At 46.8% G+C, this 18,049-nt stretch overlaps 1 protein-coding gene across 1 annotated transcript in view; it reads left to right on the forward strand.

The window, feature by feature from the left end:
* Window positions 1-4,494: 4,494 nt before the first annotated feature.
* The window catches only part of LOC129010515 (putative EP400-like protein), a 49,559-nt gene continuing 36,004 nt past the window's right edge, over window positions 4,495-18,049 (forward strand). Inside the window, 1 exon segment of the mRNA XM_063646850.1 lies at window positions 4,495-4,630. The gene's annotated coding sequence lies outside the window, so the exon portion shown is untranslated.

The raw sequence follows: 18,049 nt of genomic DNA on the forward strand, positions 1-18,049 counted from the left end.
ACTTATTTTAGAATATCCTAGACATAACTGTCTAAGTAAAAGCGCTCTATTAATCTAAAACACTACAAGAGAATTTAGCAACATCTCTCAAATGCTTTTTTGGAGATCTTAAGGGGATTCTGAATATTTGCAATGTGGAGTTCCCGCCCCGATCTCACGTCAGTGAGGGTCTCCTGTCTCTCAAGTGTGTTTCCTTTGGCTTTTCCCTAATACAAAATATGGACATATTTTTACTCGTAGCACTCAATTTAGTAACTTCTACATGCTACCGTTGACCTGAGTTAAATTCACTTAGTTGTGTAAGTAAAAATTCTCCTTTTAGTGTATTATTTTCTTGGCCTTCCATTTTAAAGGTTAAAGTTTCTAACCTAAGAATTAAGTACACATTCAGGAAGCTGTTGTCTAGGCCTTCCCCTTGTGAATCTGGGTTCATTCCAATACGGCAAGTAAGAGTTGGAAACTTTGAGAACACGGACTATAAAGGCAGCAGCCCAAACACTGTCAGACTCTAACTGGCGAACCTGGGAAACAGTTGCCCTGTTATTCTTTAAAGAAAGACGTTTATTCTAATGAAAGCCAGACTGTTTTTAAAGCATCTGGTGGGAAGCAGAAGGTTGGATCCAAGCCCTTGTTCAGATTTGGTGCCTGATAAGACGGGTTTCTCTTTTTGTGACCTTTATTATTATTGTTTTGTTAACTGTTGTAACCAGTTAGCTGTTGTGTTTTAAGATGGAAAGGAACAAGACTAAAATTGTAAATACTTTGTAAACATCAGCATTTGTACTTGAATAGTAGGATTTTAAAGGGCATTGATAGCATACCAAACAAAAGGCAAAATCAAGTGACCTTTTTATATATTTTTTCATTTTGTCTTTCATAGAAAACTGGTATTTAAGTTAAAATGAGATGCTAACTGAGTTTTTCATTTGTGTGAAGAAAAAGCCAACAAGTAATGTTGGAGCCAGAGGTGTTCCCCTCACCCACCTTTCCGTGGCCATAGAAGGACCTGGAAGGAACAGAAATCACATTCACCAGGTCCACCAGGCAGCCACTTTCCAAAGCCACATGTGGAGGAAAGAGCCGGTGCCACCCTGCCCCGTGTGGCCTGCCACCCTCGCAGCACCCGTCGTCACTATCCTGGGGGCCACACTGGCACCAGTGTCCTTCCACACCCAGTCCATGTGCCCAAGTAAGGGCAGGGACACCTGCTCCCAGGTGCTCACCACCGAAAACGCCTGTGAGCAGATGGCCTGGGAGTTGTTGCTTCTCTTTTTCTGCTTTTGGACTTTTCTTCATTTTGTTTTAAATCTGATTACAAAAATCAACGCATACTTTTAATTGAAAACGCACACATTACGCAAAGTAAAGAAGCATCCCAGAAGCCCCTTAGTTTCTATATCTTTTCTCCCACCACAAAAACGGGGGTGCACAGGCACTTGGCCCTGCAGCTTTGGGCTTCCACCTCAGGTCTTCCAGATTGAAAGCTCCCAGGGTCTGGTTGCACACTTGGTGTCTGCAGGTGATAGTGCAGATACCAGGGTGGGCGAGAAAGCCAGCTGCAAAGCCCAGCTGGTGCTCCCTGGCCCCTGGGTGTCTGTACTGCAGTGTCTGGTACACCTGCAGCTCCATGCCTACCAGCCACATAACCAGGGGCAGTTGACTTCCTCCTTCAGGGCCTCTGTGTCCCCATGTCCCCTCTCCTAAGGTGGCTTGAGGATCCAGTCCAACGTTGGGTGCTGCACTTGGTGTCTGTCTTTTATACTCCCAATGGAGAGGACTGCAGGTTTTGCAAAGCTGCTGTCATCCTGACCCCACCATCACGTCTTTGCCAAGTGTGCCTGTGGCAACAGGCCCTTGGGCGGGCTTATCTGGCCTGGAGGCTGTGTTTCTGTTTGCTGTCCAGTAGCGACCAGGGGCCAGTGGGTGAAGCAATTGTGCCTGCATACAGCCGTCAAGACCTTAAGGTAGCCTCTGAGCCCAGAGTGTGTTGTGTCACCTCCTACTCAAGATGTCAGATCGTGTGACAGCTGCCCACCAACACCCCAGAGTTGGGCATTGTGATCCAGGGCAATGGGAGGGGAGATTCCTTTGCCATAGGGTGCCCTGCTACGCTGTTGCTGCAGCATCTATTCCCCTAATTTTTCTAAAGTTCCCATTTTATTGGGTAGATTATGCTACATACATTCGGTGGAATGCAGTGCAGCCTATACAAACAAGAAAGTACAGCCGTGCTGGGGGATGTTTGTGAAGTATGCTACCAGGATGGAACTGGTTGTATGCCTGGATGTTCATAGAATATCCTGGAAGTATTTGCCCCTGCATGTGGTGGATTCTACGTTCATGAGTTCAACCGACCAAGGATCAAAAATATTCAGACACAAAAATGTGTCTATACTGAACATATACAGACCTTGTTTTGGGGGGGTTATTATTTCCTAAACAATGCTGCCTAACAGCTATTTACATGGCATTTACATTGCATTCACTATTGTAAGTAACCCAGAGATGATTTTAAAAAAGATGTTTTTGAGTTACATGCATTTTGCATCAGGGGCTTGAGCCTCTCGGAGTTTGGCATCCATGGGAGGTCCTGAGGGACGATTGTACGTTGTGTTAGCACTGCCTCTGTGGAGGGATAGACTGGGGGGCAAGGATCAAGGCTGTTTACTCTGCACTGTTATGCGCATCCTTTTAACTGTTTAGGTAGTTTGCCAAGTGCATGAATTTTTTTGTGTGTGGTGGGGGCGGGGTGGAGGTGGGGACAGTCTCACTCACTCTGTGGCCCAGGCTGGAGTGCGGTGGCGTGATCTCAGCTCACTGCAACCTCCGCCTCCTAGGTTCAGGCGATTCTCCTGCCTCAGCCTCCCAAGTAGCTGGGATTACAGGCACGCACCACCATGCCTGGCTAATTTTTGTATTTTTAGTAGAAATGGGCTTTCGCCATGTTGGCCAGGCTGTTCTCGAACTCCTGGGCTCAAGTGATCTGCCTGCCTCGGCCTCCCAAAGTGCTGGGATTACAGGTGTGAGCCACCTCACCCGGCCATGAATTAGTTTTTGAAATAAGGCCTATCAGCTTTTTTGTCACATGGTCCCCTACTCGGGAACCTTTATTTCCGACCTCCTGCCTGATCTTGACCAGCCCCCAGAGCAGCATCGTTCTGCCCCCTGTGCAGCCTTTCCTGTCTCCCAGACTTTGTGCTCTTCTCTTTGTTGTAAAGTATTTCTCCTACTTTAAAGACCACCCCACGTAAGTAAGTGTGCATCCATTCATTCATTTATTCATTTCTCCCCAGTGTTCTCCAGTAGTACCTTGCGCTGAACAATAGTATTTGTCTTATTTCTCCAGCTGTAGTGTGACTCTGCTTTATCCCTATTCAATGAATATTTAATGTAGCATATTTCATGCCAACTTTACCAGTAATGCTGGAGCGGCGGAAGAAAACAGCTGGAGTTGGTTGTTGAAGAAAATCAAAGCTGGCCGGGCGCGGTGGCTCACACTTGTAATCCCAGCACTTTGGAAGGCCGAAGCGAGCGGATCACGAGATCTGGAGATCGAGACCATCCTGGCTAACACCGTGAAACCCCGTCTCTACTAAAAATACAAAAAATTAGCCAGGCGTGGTGGCGGGCGCCTGTAGTCCCAGCTACTGGGGAGGCCGAGGCAGGAGAATGGCGTGAACCCGGGAGGCGGAGCTTTCAGTGAGCCGAGATGGCGCCACTGCACTCCAGCCTGGGCGACAGAGCGAGACTCCGTCTCAAAAAAAAAAAAAAGCTGATCAGAGAGATGGATGAATTACTGGTTTATTCAGCTGTTTATGAAGTACATACTATGTGGCAGTTTAGACAACTAGGCTATACTTGCCAGCAAAATAAAAAAGGGGGTTGCATCCTAGCAGGTCAGATAAAATAATGCAGGGATAAGTACCATGAAGAAATGGACAGGTGGTAGGTGATACGGGTTTCACTCTTGAGTAGATGGGCAGGCTATGCAGGGGAAGGCGCCTGATGCGCAGTTCCAAATCTCACCTGTCTACAGTGGACACGATGAAACCAGGGACATGTCCCACCATTTCAGTGGTCACAGGCAAGAGTCTTGTGGATCTTCGGATCCCACGTGACATCTCATCTCCCTAGGCACCCCGACTCCCCTGCCCAATTTAAAACAGACCTCAGCCTGCCCCATCCCGGCTGCTTTGCCTGGTGCTCTTCTAACTGCATGTTTATCTATCCTCCCCGCCTAGACTGTAGGGCCCACGAGGGGAGCCGCTAGCCGTGCTTGTCAGTGTGACCAGCGCTCAGCAGGTGTCCGGCGGGAGGGCGGGCAAATACAACTCAGTGCCCACGTGCGAACGAATGAACGAACTAGTTCCGGGCGGAGCCAGAGGCGCGCGCCGGCGCGGACCGAGGCCTGGCCCTGTCCGCCCCGCCCCCTCCGCCCCGTCCCTCCGGGTCCGCTGGACGCTGATTGGTCCGAGCCTCGCCTGCGCAGTGCCGGGCCGGCGCTCGTGCTTGCGCACTGGCTCCGCGTCGGCCGGCCGGTTTGGTCGGTTGTGGTGGCCTCGCCGCCCCGTCCGCTGTCGCAGCGCTCATCCGCGCCGGGAGCCCTTGGCTGCGTCGCCTGGCAGCCGCGGTGAGTGACGGCCCGCGTATCCGCTGCCGGGGCCGTGGCGGGCGTGAGGGGTTGGCCCTACCCTCGGCGCCTGACCGCCCACACCCGCCGGTTACTCTGGAGGCTCCCCGGCCGCGCGCTCCCCTCTCTCCGTCCCATCACCCGGTGGCCCCGGCTGGGCGAACGCCCACCCCTCCCTTAGGGACCCCTCCCCGTGACACGATCCCCGTGAACGCCCACCCCTCCCTTAGGGTCCCCCTCCCCGTGACACGATCTCCCGTGAACGCCCACCTCCCTCAGTGAACCGTCCGCCGTGACATGACCCCCCGCAAACGCCCACCCCTCCCTCAGTGACCCTGCCCCTGTGAGCGCCCACCCCTCCCCCTGCGACCCCTCCCCTCGCGACCTGGTAACTGCCCCTTTCCCGCCTTCCCTCCCCCGCCCTCTCTCCCCCATCACCCCGTTTTCTGGTGACCGCTCCCCCCCATCCCGTGACACAGACCCCCTGACCTCCCAGCCCTTCCCCGGTGACACGATCCCTGTGACCGTCTGGCCCGGTAACCGCCCCTCCCCTCGTGGCCCTTCACCCAGTCCCCTGGTGCCCCCGTCACTGCCGCCCGCCTGGCTCCAGCCTCGCGAGACCGCTGTCTACGGTGCTGACGCCGCCTCTCCCTCTTGACCCCTTGGCCCCGGTGTCCTGATCCCTGAGGTCGGGGCCTGGTCTGCACTCCAGGAAAGACGAGTGCGCTTAGGGAGTGCTGCACGTGAGCAGTGAAGCTGATTCCACACACTGCCCTGCTCGGCAGCTGCCCCAGAACTGACCACGGACCCCTCCGCGGGTCCTGCTCCTGACAAGGGCCTTCCGGTACTGGGAGTTTTGTGTTAGTGGAAAGGAAGAATCTAATAATACCACCACCTTTACAGTAAAGATGCTGCGAATTGACACTTTATAATAAAGACACTTATCTTGCCCAAGAGCTGGGTGAGTATGTCCTCCTTACCAAAAAGTTGATTTACTTACAGTTAACTGGCTGAAAGTTCGAGTCTTAGGCTTATTTGTACCGCTCCAGGCAGGCTGATTGGCGTTGGTTTCCATCTGTCAGATTGGATAGCAGGACCACTGGCTGTTGGGGGCTCACGACCAGATAGAGTCTTGTCTGGGAACCACAAGTGAGTGTTGTTACCACAGCTCTGCAGCAGTGAGGGTACCTCTCAATCCACGTGTAGTCGCCCCCCCTTATCTTCAGGGGATACGGTCCAACACCCTCAATGGATGCCTGAAATCAAGGATAGTAGTGAACACTATATATACTGTTTTCTTATGCATCCATCCATATCTACGATAAAGTTTAATTCATAAACTAGGCACAGGAAGAGATTAATAACAGCTAATAATAAAATAGAACAGTCGTAACAATATACTGTAGTAAAAGTCATGTGAAAGTGATGTCTCTCTCCTAAAATATCTTACTGTATTGTACACACATGTTTTTGAACTGCAGTTCACCAAGGGTTACTGAATCCATGGATAATGGGAGACTACAGCAGTTTCTTTTCCAACTATGTTATTGAGACTTCAAAACTAACTAGTTTGTTGAATGGAGTTTTCCAAGGTGTACAAAATGACAGTTGTAACACAAAGGTATTTCACTGACATCCCTGTCATGTTTTTGCTAAACTAATGCACTTTTAAAAATTATTATTTATGCTGGGTGTGGTGGCTTATGCCTGTAATCCCAGCACTTTGGGAGGCTGAGGCGGGCAGATCACCTGAGGTCGGGAGTTCGAGACCAGCCTGACCAACATGGAGAAACCCGTCTCTACTAAAAATACAAAAAAAATTAGCTGGGTGTGGTGGCGCTTGCCTGTAATCCCAGCTGCTTGGGAGGTTGAAGCAGGAGAATCGCTTGAACCCAGGAGGCGGAGGTTGTGGTAAGCTGAGATCACAACATTGCACTCCAGCCTGGGCAACAAGAGCGAAACTCCGTCTCAGAAAAAAAATATGTTACTTACAAAAGTCTGTACTTCATGTTCAGTCACAGTACAGACAAGTAGAAACTCCCTCCTTCAACAATACCTAACACTCAAGGAGAGATGGCCTTACAGAGTCAGCATGTGGTGCAGAGGTCTCTTGGCCATGATTTTAGGTCCTCCTGGGTCCACATCGTCCCACCTGGTCATGGATACGTTGTCATCTGATCTGTTAACTGTTAAGATAACAGTTGTCTTAACTACTCCAAAATGGTTAAGTGTTAGGACTTTAATGTTGGTGATCATGTAATAAAGGGCCTGGAGGATAATGGCGTGCTTATGAATTTGCTGGGTGGTGTTCACATGTTTGAAAAAGCATTGAAATGTATGATTTTGGGTGATGACTCTGAGAAGTATGGAGCATGACCCATTTTTTTTTAATTTATTATTATTATACTTTAGGTTTTAGGGTACATGTGTGCAATGTGCAGGTTAGTTACATATGTATACATGTGCCATGCTGGTGCGCTGCACCCACTAACTCGTCATCTAGCATTAGGTATATCTCCCAATGCTATCCCTCCCCCCTCCCCCCACCCCACAACAGTCCCCAGAACATGACCCATTTTGAACAGGAAAACAGAATGTTGTAAAGTGATTCTTGGTCCCCTAAGAGTCCAGTGACAAACACCATGTAGAGGAAAAATGGCAAAGAATGGGCTCTCTCCAAAGTCAGGTGCTGAGGCCCTTCTAAGGAGGAAAAGCAAACGCTCTTTCACTGTGGTTTCCAGCTGCTACAGGAACAAATAGTGTCTGTTTGTGTCCAGCTTATTTTTTGACTTCTTTGAGTCTGAAGATACTTTGAAAAACTTTGATTTGCCAAAGTAATTTTTTGTACCTTGGAATGAGCCATATTTTTAATTTGCTTTTTAATGTTACAAAATGTACCCTCATAAGAATTCAAACAATACAGAAAAATAAGTCCTTTTCAGTCCTTTTGTGCTGTAATTACATCCTCCACCTTTTTTTCCATTTCGGTTAGTAATATGTCTTCAACATCTGCTCATGTCAGGAAATAAAAATTTATTCTTTCTTTTTTTTTTTTTTTTTGAGACGGAGTCTCGCTCTGTTACCCAGGCTGGAGTGCAGTGGCGCGATCTCAGCTCACTGCAAGCTCTGCCTCCCGGGTTCACACCATTCTCCTGCCTCAGCCTCCCGAGTAGCTGGGACTACAGGCGCCCGCCACCACGCCCAGCTAATTTTTTGTATTTTTAGTAGACACGGGGTTTCACCGTGTTAGCCAGGATGGTCTTGATCTCCTGACCTTGTGATCTACCTGCCTCAGCCTCCCAAAGTGCTGGGATTACAGGCAAACATTTATTCTTTTTATGTTTACATAATAGTCCGTACTGAGGATACAACATATTTAGTCAACCATTCCCCATTGATGGATTTCATTTTGTGTCTGTTTTTTTGCCACATTTTGTACTGAGAGACACATTCCTATGCATGGGTCCTGACACTTTCTTTCATTTCTATAGGCTAGATTCCCATGAAGGGGAACTAAATGGTGTTAGTGGGTCAAAGGGTATGCATATTTAACATTTAAATTTCAATAGTTATTGAGAGATCTATTCCCAAAGTTATAGCAATTTACATTCCTGAAGCCATGAAGGGGAGGACGCTTTGCTCCCGTCTGACATACTGCCTGTTGAATGGGTGCTGCCACATCCTGCTGGCGCCGCGTGCTGCACTTCGTGGACTGGCCCATTGGCAGTGCCTCTTCTGGAAGTTTTCCATTGTGTTCTTCCCCATTTCCTGGAGAGGTTTCCTTTTCTTTTCTTTCTTTCTTTTTTTTTTAGACTATTTTATAGTAGCTCTTTTTTTTTCTTTTTCTTTTTTGAGATGGAGTCTTGCTGTGTCGCCCAGGCTGGAGTGCAGTGGTGTGATCTCGGCTCATTGCAACCTCTACCTCCCAGGTTCAAGTGATTCTCCTGCCTCAGCCTCCAGAGTAGCTGGGATTACAGACGGCACCAGCACACCTGGCTAATTTTTGTATTTTTTAGTAGAGATGGGATTTTACCATATTGGCCAGGCTGGTCTCAAACTCCTGACCTCAAGTGATCTGCCTGCCCCGGCCTCCCAAAGTGCTGCAATTACAGGTGTGAGCCACCGCAACCAGCCAAGCTCTTTGGATAGTAGGGATATTTACCATTTGAAGTCATAAAATATTGCATGTATTTTTCTGCTAATTATTTTTTGTCTTTTGATCTTGTTTAAAACATCTTTTATGTAGTCATGTACTTTTTCCTTTACAGCATCTGGGTTTCCTGCATTACTTATTAAGAAGGTTTCACCACCTCGCGGTTGTAGAGATAGTCCCCTAAATATTATTCCAATAAAGTATTTTCTCCCTTTCCTCCCTGCCTCCTCTTCCTTCCTTCCAGGATAACATTTAGTTCTTTATTCTGACTGAAATGGTATGAGGTAGGGGTGTTTTCCTCCTTTCCTCCCTGCCTCCTCTTCCTTCCATGATAACATTTAGTTATTTATTCTGATAGAAATGGTGTAAGGTAGGGGATAACCTTTTCCCCCCTGGATGCTACTACCATTTCTTTTTTTTTTTTAATTTAATTAAAAATTTTAAAGGAAAGTATTTTGAAACAGAGTCTCACTCTGTCACCCAGGCTGGAGTGCAGTGACACAGTCTTGGCTCACTGCAACCTTGATCTCCCGGGCTCAAGCAGTTCTCCCACCTCAGCCTCCTGAGTAGCTGGGACCACAAGTGCACAGCTAATTTTTGTATTTTTAGTAGAGACAGGATTTTGCCCTGTTGCCCAGGCTGGTCTTGAACTCCTGGCCTCAAGGGATCTGCCCACCTCAGCCTCCCAAAGTGCTGGGACTACAGGCGTGAGCCACCATGCCTGGCCTTAATTTTTAATTGATAAATAATTGTTGTATATATTATATATTTATGAAGAACAACGTGATGTCTTAATGTGTTTATATTACAGAATGATGAAATTGTGCTCATTAACAAACCCATCACCTCACACACCATTTTTATGTGGTGAAAACATTTAAATTCTACTCTTTCAGAAATTTTGAAATATACAATGCATTGTTATTTTTTATAATTATCATCCTCTGCAATAGATCACTAAAACTTATTCTTTCTATCTAACTGAAATTGTTCCCTTTGATCAATATCCCCCTTTCCTTGTTCCCCCACCCCCTGGCCCCAGTAACCACTGTTCTCTCTGTTTCCATAAGTTCAACCTTTTTAGATTCCACATATAAGTTGAGATCATGTGGTATTTACCTTTCTGTGCCTGCCTTATTTCACTTCGCACAGTGTCCTCCATGCTCATCCATGTCCTTGCAAATGACAGAATTTCCTTATTTTTTAATGGCTGTATACTATTCCTGTGTGTTGTATATATACCACACTTTCTAAAATCATTCATCTGATGATGGGCACCTAGGCTACTGTGAACAATGCTGCCATCAACGTGTGAGTGCAGATAACTATTCAACATCCTGATTTTGTTTACTTTGGCTGTGCACCCTGAAGTGGGATTGCTGGATCATATCTTCATTCTATTTTTATTTTTTTGAGGAAGCTTCGTACTGTTTTCCATAATGGCTGTACTAATTACATTCTTACCAACAGTGCACAAAGGTTCCCTTTTCTCCACATCCTCGCCAACACTTAACTATCTTTTGTCTTTTTGGTAATAGCCATCCTAGCAGTTGTGAGGTGATAATCTCATTGTGGTTTTGATTTGCATCTCCCTGATGGTTAGTGATGATGAGCCTTTTTTCATGTATTTGTTGGCTATTTGTATATCTTCTTTTGAGATATGTCTATTTAGGTCTTTTGCCCATTTTTAAATTAGGTTGTTTTCATGCTATTGAGTGGTTTCAGTTCCTTATATATTTTGGATATTAGCCCCTTATTAAATGTATGGTTTGCAAATATTTTCTCCCAATGCCACTACCATTAAAGTATCTATACATTTTTAATCTTTTTCCTTTTTCTTTTCTCTTTTTCTTTTTTCCATAAAAACCTGTTGGTTTTTGTATGTTTATCTTGATTACAGACACTTCACCAAATTCAAAGTATTCTTATAAGTTTTCGCCTCGGATTTTGTAGGCATAGAATTATATCATTTGCAAATAAAGATAATTTCAGGCTGGGCATGGTGGCTCACACCTGTAATCCTAGTACTTTGGGAGGCCAAGAGCATGCTACTTTTTTTTAGTTTAAACTTTCAATTTTTATGGCTACACAATAGCTGTATATACCTACATTGCTTTTTTATTACAGAAGCTCTAGAATAAGTATGACTATTTTCCTAAGTCAGGAATTCTACTATTTTGTTTTTCTTTTATTTTGTCAGTATTCTTATGTTTTTCAAAAAAGCATTATCTCTTTAAAAACATATCACTTCATTGAGCTTTAAGCTAATTTTTTTCTTATTTCTAAAGCAAAACAAAACCCAAACTCATTGTAATCCTCTTTGGAATTGCATTACATGTATATGTTCAGTTTTGAAAGTATGACATTTTGTGATAGTAAATCTTATTCTGGAACATGGTATGTTGCTTCATTTTATTCATGTTTTTTTGAGACGGAGTTTTGCTTTTATTGCCCAGGCTGGAGTGCGGTGGTGCAATCTCAGCTCACTGCAACCTCCGTCTCCCAGGTTCAAGCGATTCTCCCGCCTCAGCCTCCTGAGTAGCTGGGATTACAGGTATGCGCCACCATGGCTGGTTAATTTTGTATTTTTTTTTTTTTTTTTTAGTAGAGATGGGGTTTCTCCACATTGGTCAGGCTGGTCTCGAACTCCCAACCTCAGGTGATCACCCGCCTTGGCCTCCCAAAGTGCTGGGACTAAAGGTGTGAGCCACCGCACCCGGCCTTATTCATGTATTTTTTAATGTTCTTTAATAACATTATATAGTTTATTTCTCTTCTTGGTAATGTACTTGGTAAATGTACTTGGTAAATACACTGGTATTTTATAGTTTTTGTGGCCTTTGAATGGGACATCTTAAAATTTCCATTTCAGTTGTCTATCGCTGACATAAAAAAAAAGCCTGTTGATTTTTGTATATTTATCTTGATTGCAGGCACCCCAACAAAATTGTTATTCCTTTTTTTTGAGGCCGAGTCTCGCTCTGTCGCCCAGGATGGAATGCAGTGGAGCAATGTTGGCTCATTGCAACCTCTGCCTCCCAGGTTCAAGCGATTCTCCTGCCTCAGCCTCCAGAGTACCTGGGATTACATGTACTTGCCACCACACCTGGCTAATTTTTTGTATTTTTAGTAGAGACGGGGTTTCACCATGTTGGCCAGGCTGGTCTCAAACTCTTGACCTCAGGCGATCTACCCACCTCAGCCTCCCAAAGTGCTGGGATTACAGGTGTGAGCCATTGTGCCTGGCCAAATTGTTATTCTTACAAGTTTTGGTCTCGTGGGTATTGTAGGCATACAATTATATCATAAACAAATAAATATAATTTCAGGACAGGTGCGGTGGCTCATGCCTGTAACCCCAGCACTTTGGGAGGTTGAGGCAGGAAGATCACTTGAGCCCACGAGTTTGAGACCAGCCTGGGCAACATGACGAAACCCTGTCTCTACAAAAAATTAAAAAATTAGCTGGGTGTGGTGGCTCGTGCCTGTAGTCCCAGCTACTTGGGAGGCTGAGGTGGGAGGATCACTTGAGCCTGTGAGGTCAGGGCTGCAGTGAGCCAAGATTGTGTCACTGTACTTCAGCCTGGGCAACAGAGTGAGACCCTGACTCTAAAAAATATATATGTAAATAATAATAATAAATTATATTCCCTTCCCTCATTACTTAGTTCATGTTTCTTTTTATTTTTAACTGCTAAAACCTCTGTTGAAGTGCTACATAGAAATGGTGACATTTGCATCCTTGTGTTCCTGATTTAATGGAATTAGTTTCTGCATATCAACATTTAATATGATTATTGCTATTGAGTTTTGGGAGCTAGTTTTTAAAACATTATGTTCAATTTGTTTCCTTTGATATGTGTTTTACTTTGAATTATTATTCGGAAGAACTGCTAAATTTTATATCATTTTTCATTTAGTGGCTTTTAGCTTTAAAATGATGGTAAAGTTTGTAGATTTCCTGATATTGGCCCACTCTCTGAATTACTGGACTGACTCCCCTTTGACAGTGTTTTTCTTTGAGTGTATTCTATTTATGAATTTTTAAAAATAATTTTTATACCACACATATGCAAAATTCTTATAAGTTTATTGCTTTTTTCTACTATCTGTCAGGTTTGGGTATTAAATGCTAATTTTGTAGAGTGAATTAGAGAGATTTCTATTTTTTCCATAAACTTGAAATATTTAAATAGCATAGGAATTACTTGAGCTTTAAAGGTTAAATAGAGCTCAGTTAAGTAAAATTCCATTGTCTCTTAGAGTCTTTTAAAACAATAGATATTTAATTTTCTTTTTGATTTTTTTTTTTTTTTTTTTTTTTGGGACAGAGTCTCACTCTGTCGCCCAGGCTGGAATGCAGTGGCACAATCTCGGCTCACTGCAAGCTCCGCCTCCCGGGTCAACGCCATTCTCCTGCCTCAGCCTCCCGAGTAGCTGGGACTACAGGCGCCCACCACCACGCCCGGCTAATTTTTTTGTATTTTTAATAGAGACGGGGTTTCACCATGTTAGCCAGGATGGTCTCGATCTCCTGACCTTGTGATCCGCCCGCCTTGGCCTCCCAAAGTGCTGGGATTACAGGCGTGAGCCACCACACCCGGCCTGATTTCTTTTTGGTGGTTTTTGGTCACTTTTCTCTCCTCCCTGGGGCAATTTTTTTAGTTTATGTTTAGCAGGAAAGTGATTTTTTTTTTTTTGTAGATATTCCAGGTAATCACCATGGAGGTACACATTGCCTCCTAACTATTGTAATCTGTTCTATAACTATGGCTATATATTTTAATTCCCAACATTTGTCTTTTTTTTTTTTTTTTGAGACGGAGTCTCGCTCTGTCTCCCAGGCTGGAGTGCAGTGGCGTGATCTCGGCTCACTGCAAGCTCCTCTTCCCGGGTTCATGCTATTCTCTTGCCTCAGCCTCCCGAGGCAGCTGGGACTACAGGCGCCCGCCACCAAGCCCAGCTAATTTTTTGTATTTTTAGTAGACACGGGGTTTCACCGTGTTAACCAGGATGGTCTTGATCTCCTGACCTTGTGATCCGCCCGCCTCGGCCTCCCGAAGTGCTGGGATTTCAGGCGTGAGCCACCGCGCCCGGCTCATTTTTCTTTTTTTATTTTTTCTTTTTTCATTAATCAGACTTGCTTGGACTTTATCCATTTTATTTATTTTTCCCAGAGAATCAGTTTTTGGTTTAATTTAGCCTTTCTACTACTTTTGTTTGTTTGTTTCATTTTGTTGTTTTCAGTTTTTGTATACTTTCTTAAATTGAACACTTATTTTCAGCCTTTTATTTTGATAATAAAAATATTGAAAGCTGTAACTTTTTCTTAAAGTACAGCTTTGTTTCCCATAGGTTTTAAAAGAGAAATACTCTATATTTTGTTTTTTTTTTTAACTTTCTAGAGAAGTTCGTAATTTCATGTTTAATTTTTTTGGTTCAGATATTATTTAGTGGTTTTTAAAAACTTCCAACTAGTTACTTTTTGTCATTTTTATGATGAATTTCTAGTTTTATGAATTTGGCATCTAAAATATAATTAATTTGTTATGTATAACTTTTATTTTGGGGACTTAATGCATATTTTATTTATGGCCTATAAAAATTTCACAAGTACAAAGTTGTTTTTGTTTTTTATTTTTTTTTCTGAGACGGAGTCTCGCTCTGTCACCCAGGCTGGAGTGCAGTGGTGCGATCTTGGCTCACTGCAACCTCCCTCTCCCAGGTTCAAGTGATTCTTCTGCCTCAGCCTCCGGAGTAGCTGTGACTACAGGCATGCGCCACCACGCCCGACTAAGTTTTGTGTTTTTAGTAGAGACAGGGTTTCACCATGTTGGCCACGCTGGTCTGGAACTCCTGACCTCATGATCCGCCCCCCTCAGCCTCCCAAAGTGCTGGGATTACAGGCATGAGCCACCGTGCCTGGCCAAGTACAAAGTTTTATAACAAGCATATTATTTATTTTGTTGCGTTGTATTCCATTCTTTATTTTTGTCCGATTTGATCAGTCAGGTTTTGAAAGAGGTGTTTTACAGTCTTTCATTCTAAGTGGGTTTTTTTCTTTTTTTTGGTTTTGGTTTTAAAATCAGCTTCTCCTAGGAAATTTTGTTTTCATGCATTTGGTTGCTATAATGTTGGTTTATAAAGATTTATGTATGTCATGTATAATTTGTGAGTTTAAACTTTTTAAAATTTTATTAGTGTATTTTAGAGACAGGGTCTTGCTCTGTCACCCAGGCTGAAGTGCAGTGGCATGATCATAGCTTACAGCAGCCTCCAACTCCCAGGCTCAAGTGATATTCCTGCCTCAGCCTCCCAAGTATCTGGGACCACAGGTGCCATCACATGCCCTGCCGAGTTGCAGCTTTAATCAGTACATAAGGCTTCTTTTTGTCCTGTTCTATGTGTTTGCCGTGAATTTTGTTTTGCTTAATGTTGACTGCACTGCTGTGGCTCTTGGAGAGAGGGGCAGTTGAAATTCTTGCCAGGTGTCCTTGGAACTGGGTGTGCCTGGCTGGACGCAGAGCTGCTTGAGAGGGGCTGACTGTGGCCGGCGCTTCTGGGCCTGAGTGTGTCCTCTCCAGCTCCCCTGTGCCCACCTTTGTTTCGCGCAGAACCTTCCTCAGTGGGTTCCAGAGCTGAGGCTGGCTGCCTCCCAACGGGGTCCCCGCCAGTTTCAGGCTTTGAGCCATGCCTCTGCTGCTTGTCCTGGGTTCCCTTCTGCCATCACCCTCAGGAAGCCTCCTCTAGAGGAGTGTTCCAGCTGGCTCTGAGACTCTGTCTCCTGCCTCGCGGACCATCAGGCAGACTTGAGTGCATTCCCTTTACCTCTTTTGTTTGGTAGTCCGGGTCTTTGCAAAAGACCCTCCCCTCCCCCCTCCCCTTCCCTCCCCCCTCCCCTTCCCTCCCCCCTCCTCCACTCCCCTCCCCCCTCCCCTTCCCTCCCCCTCCTCCACTCCCATCCCCCTCCCCCTCCCCCGCCCTCCCCCTCCCCTCCCCCACCCTCCCCCTCCCCCTCCCCCTCCCCCTCCATTGCCCTGCCTTCCCCCTTCCCCCTTCCCCCCTCCCCTCCCCCCTCCCCTCTCTTCCTCCCCCCTCCCCTTCCCCCCTCCCCTCCCTTCCTCCCCCCTCCCCTCCCCTTCCCCCCTCCCCTCCCTTCCTCCCCCCTCCCCTCCCCTTCCCCCCTCCCCTCCCTTCCTCGGCCATCCCCCTCCCCCTCCCCTCCCCTCCCCTCCTCGGCCATCCCCCTCCCCCTCCCCTCCTCCCCTCCCCCCTCCCTTCCTCGGCCATCCCCCTCCCCCTCCGCCTCCCCTCCCGTTCCCCCCTCTCCTCCCTTCCCCGGCCCTCCCCCCATCCTCTCCTATCCTCTCCTCCCTTCCCCTCACCTCCTCCTCTGTCCTCCCCGCTTCCCCCTCCCCCTCCCCTCCCCTCCCCCTCCCCCTCCCCTCCCCTCCCCCTCCCCTCCCCCTCCCTTCTCCTCCCCTCCCCCTCCCCCTCCCCTCTCCTCCCCCTCCCCTCTCCTCCCCTCCCCCTCTCCTCCCCTCCCCTCCCCCTCTCCTCCCCTCCCCTCCCCCTCTCCTCCCCTCCCCCTCTCCTCCCCTCCCCCTCTCCTCCCCTCCCCCTCCCCTCTCCTCCCCTCCCCTCCCCCTCCCCTCTCCTCCCCTCCCCTCCCCCTCTCCTCTCCTCCCCTCCCTTCCCCTCCCTCTCCCCTCTCATCCCCTCCCTTCCCCTTCCCCCCTCCCTCCTCCCTTCCCCTGCCCTCCCCCCTCCCCACTCCACCCCTCCCTTCCCCTCCCCTCCTCCCCTCCTCCCCTCCTCCCCTCCTCCCCTCTCCTTCCCCCCTCCCCTCCCCCTCCCCTCCTCCCCTCCTCCCCTCCTCCCCTCCTCCCCTCCTCCCCTCCTCCCCTCCTCCCCTCTCCTTCCCCCCTCCCCTCCCTTCCTTTGCCCTCCCTCCTCCCCTCTTCTCCCCTCCTCCCCTCTTCTCTCCCCCCTCCCCTCCTTCCTCCCTTCCCCTCTCCTCTCTTCTCTTCTTTCTTTTGATGGAGTCTTGCTCTGTCACCCAGGCTGGAGTGCATTGGTGCTATCTCAGCTCACTGCAGCCTCCGCCTCCCAGGTTCAAGCGATTCTCCTGCCTCAGCCTCCAGAGTAGCTGGGATTACAGGCATGTGCTACCACACCTGGCTAATTTTTGTATTTTTAGTAGAGACTGGGTTTCACCATGTTGGCCAGGCTGGTCTCGAACTCCTGACCTCAAGTGATCCATCCACCTCAGCCTCCCAAAGTGCTGGGATTACAGGTGTGAGCCACGGTGCCCGGCCTTGTTTTTGTTTTGTTTTTTCTATCCAACCTATCTTTTAAAAAATTTTATTCAGCCTTTCTCTTCAGGAAATATTTTTTTCTTTTTTTTTTTTAGACAGAGTTTCGTTCTTGTTGCCCAGGCTGGAGTGCAGTGGTGCAATCTTGGCTCACCGCAACCTCCGCCTCCCAGGTTCAAGTGATTGTTCTGCCTCAGCCTCCTGAGTAGCTGGGATTACAGGCATGCGCCACCACGCCTGGCTAATGTTTTGTATTTTTAGTAGAGACGGGGTTTCTCTGTGTTGGTCAGGCTTGTCTTGAACTTCCGAGCTCAGGTGATCTGCCCACCTCGGCCTCCCAGAGTGTTGGGATTACTGGCGTGAGCCACCTCGCCTGGCTTTGTTTTTCTTTTTCTATCCAACCTATCTTTTAAAAAGTTTTATTCAGCCTTTCTCTTCAGGAAAAATCTCTTTATATTTCAATTGGTTTATATTCTCTTAGTCTCATTCTCCCTACTAATCCTGTTCTAACAGTGAGACAGAATCGTAGTTTTCAGACTCTCCATTGCATCTTTGATTTTCTGAGCACACTTGATTCCTAGAAATAAAGAGTTCTGTTAAATATAGTGAACCCCAAGTTTCTCTTCAAAGAATCAGTATGTCAGTCTGTTCAGCTTTCCTATTCTTTGATTCTCCATTTTAAAGTTTAACTTACTGGTTCTCTTCACCCCCTTGCCTCTAGTTTCAGTAAACAACTTTCCTGCCAGTCCTAATCAGTAGTTCACATCTGTTCCCCTGGTCACCTGCTCCATCCTGACTCATCTCAGTCACCTGCTTTGACCTGAATCACCTTTAGTTACCTCTTCCTAACCGTCCTTCCCACCAAACTACTCACCCCGCCACTCCGGCTCGTACTCCTGCTGTTTTTAAAATAGCCAGTCGGAATTAGCTTAGACTGTGTGGTCCAACCCT

Source organism: Pongo pygmaeus, chromosome 10, assembly GCF_028885625.2.
Source record: "Pongo pygmaeus isolate AG05252 chromosome 10, NHGRI_mPonPyg2-v2.0_pri, whole genome shotgun sequence".
In the NCBI taxonomy this organism is placed as follows: domain Eukaryota; kingdom Metazoa; phylum Chordata; class Mammalia; order Primates; family Hominidae; genus Pongo; species Pongo pygmaeus.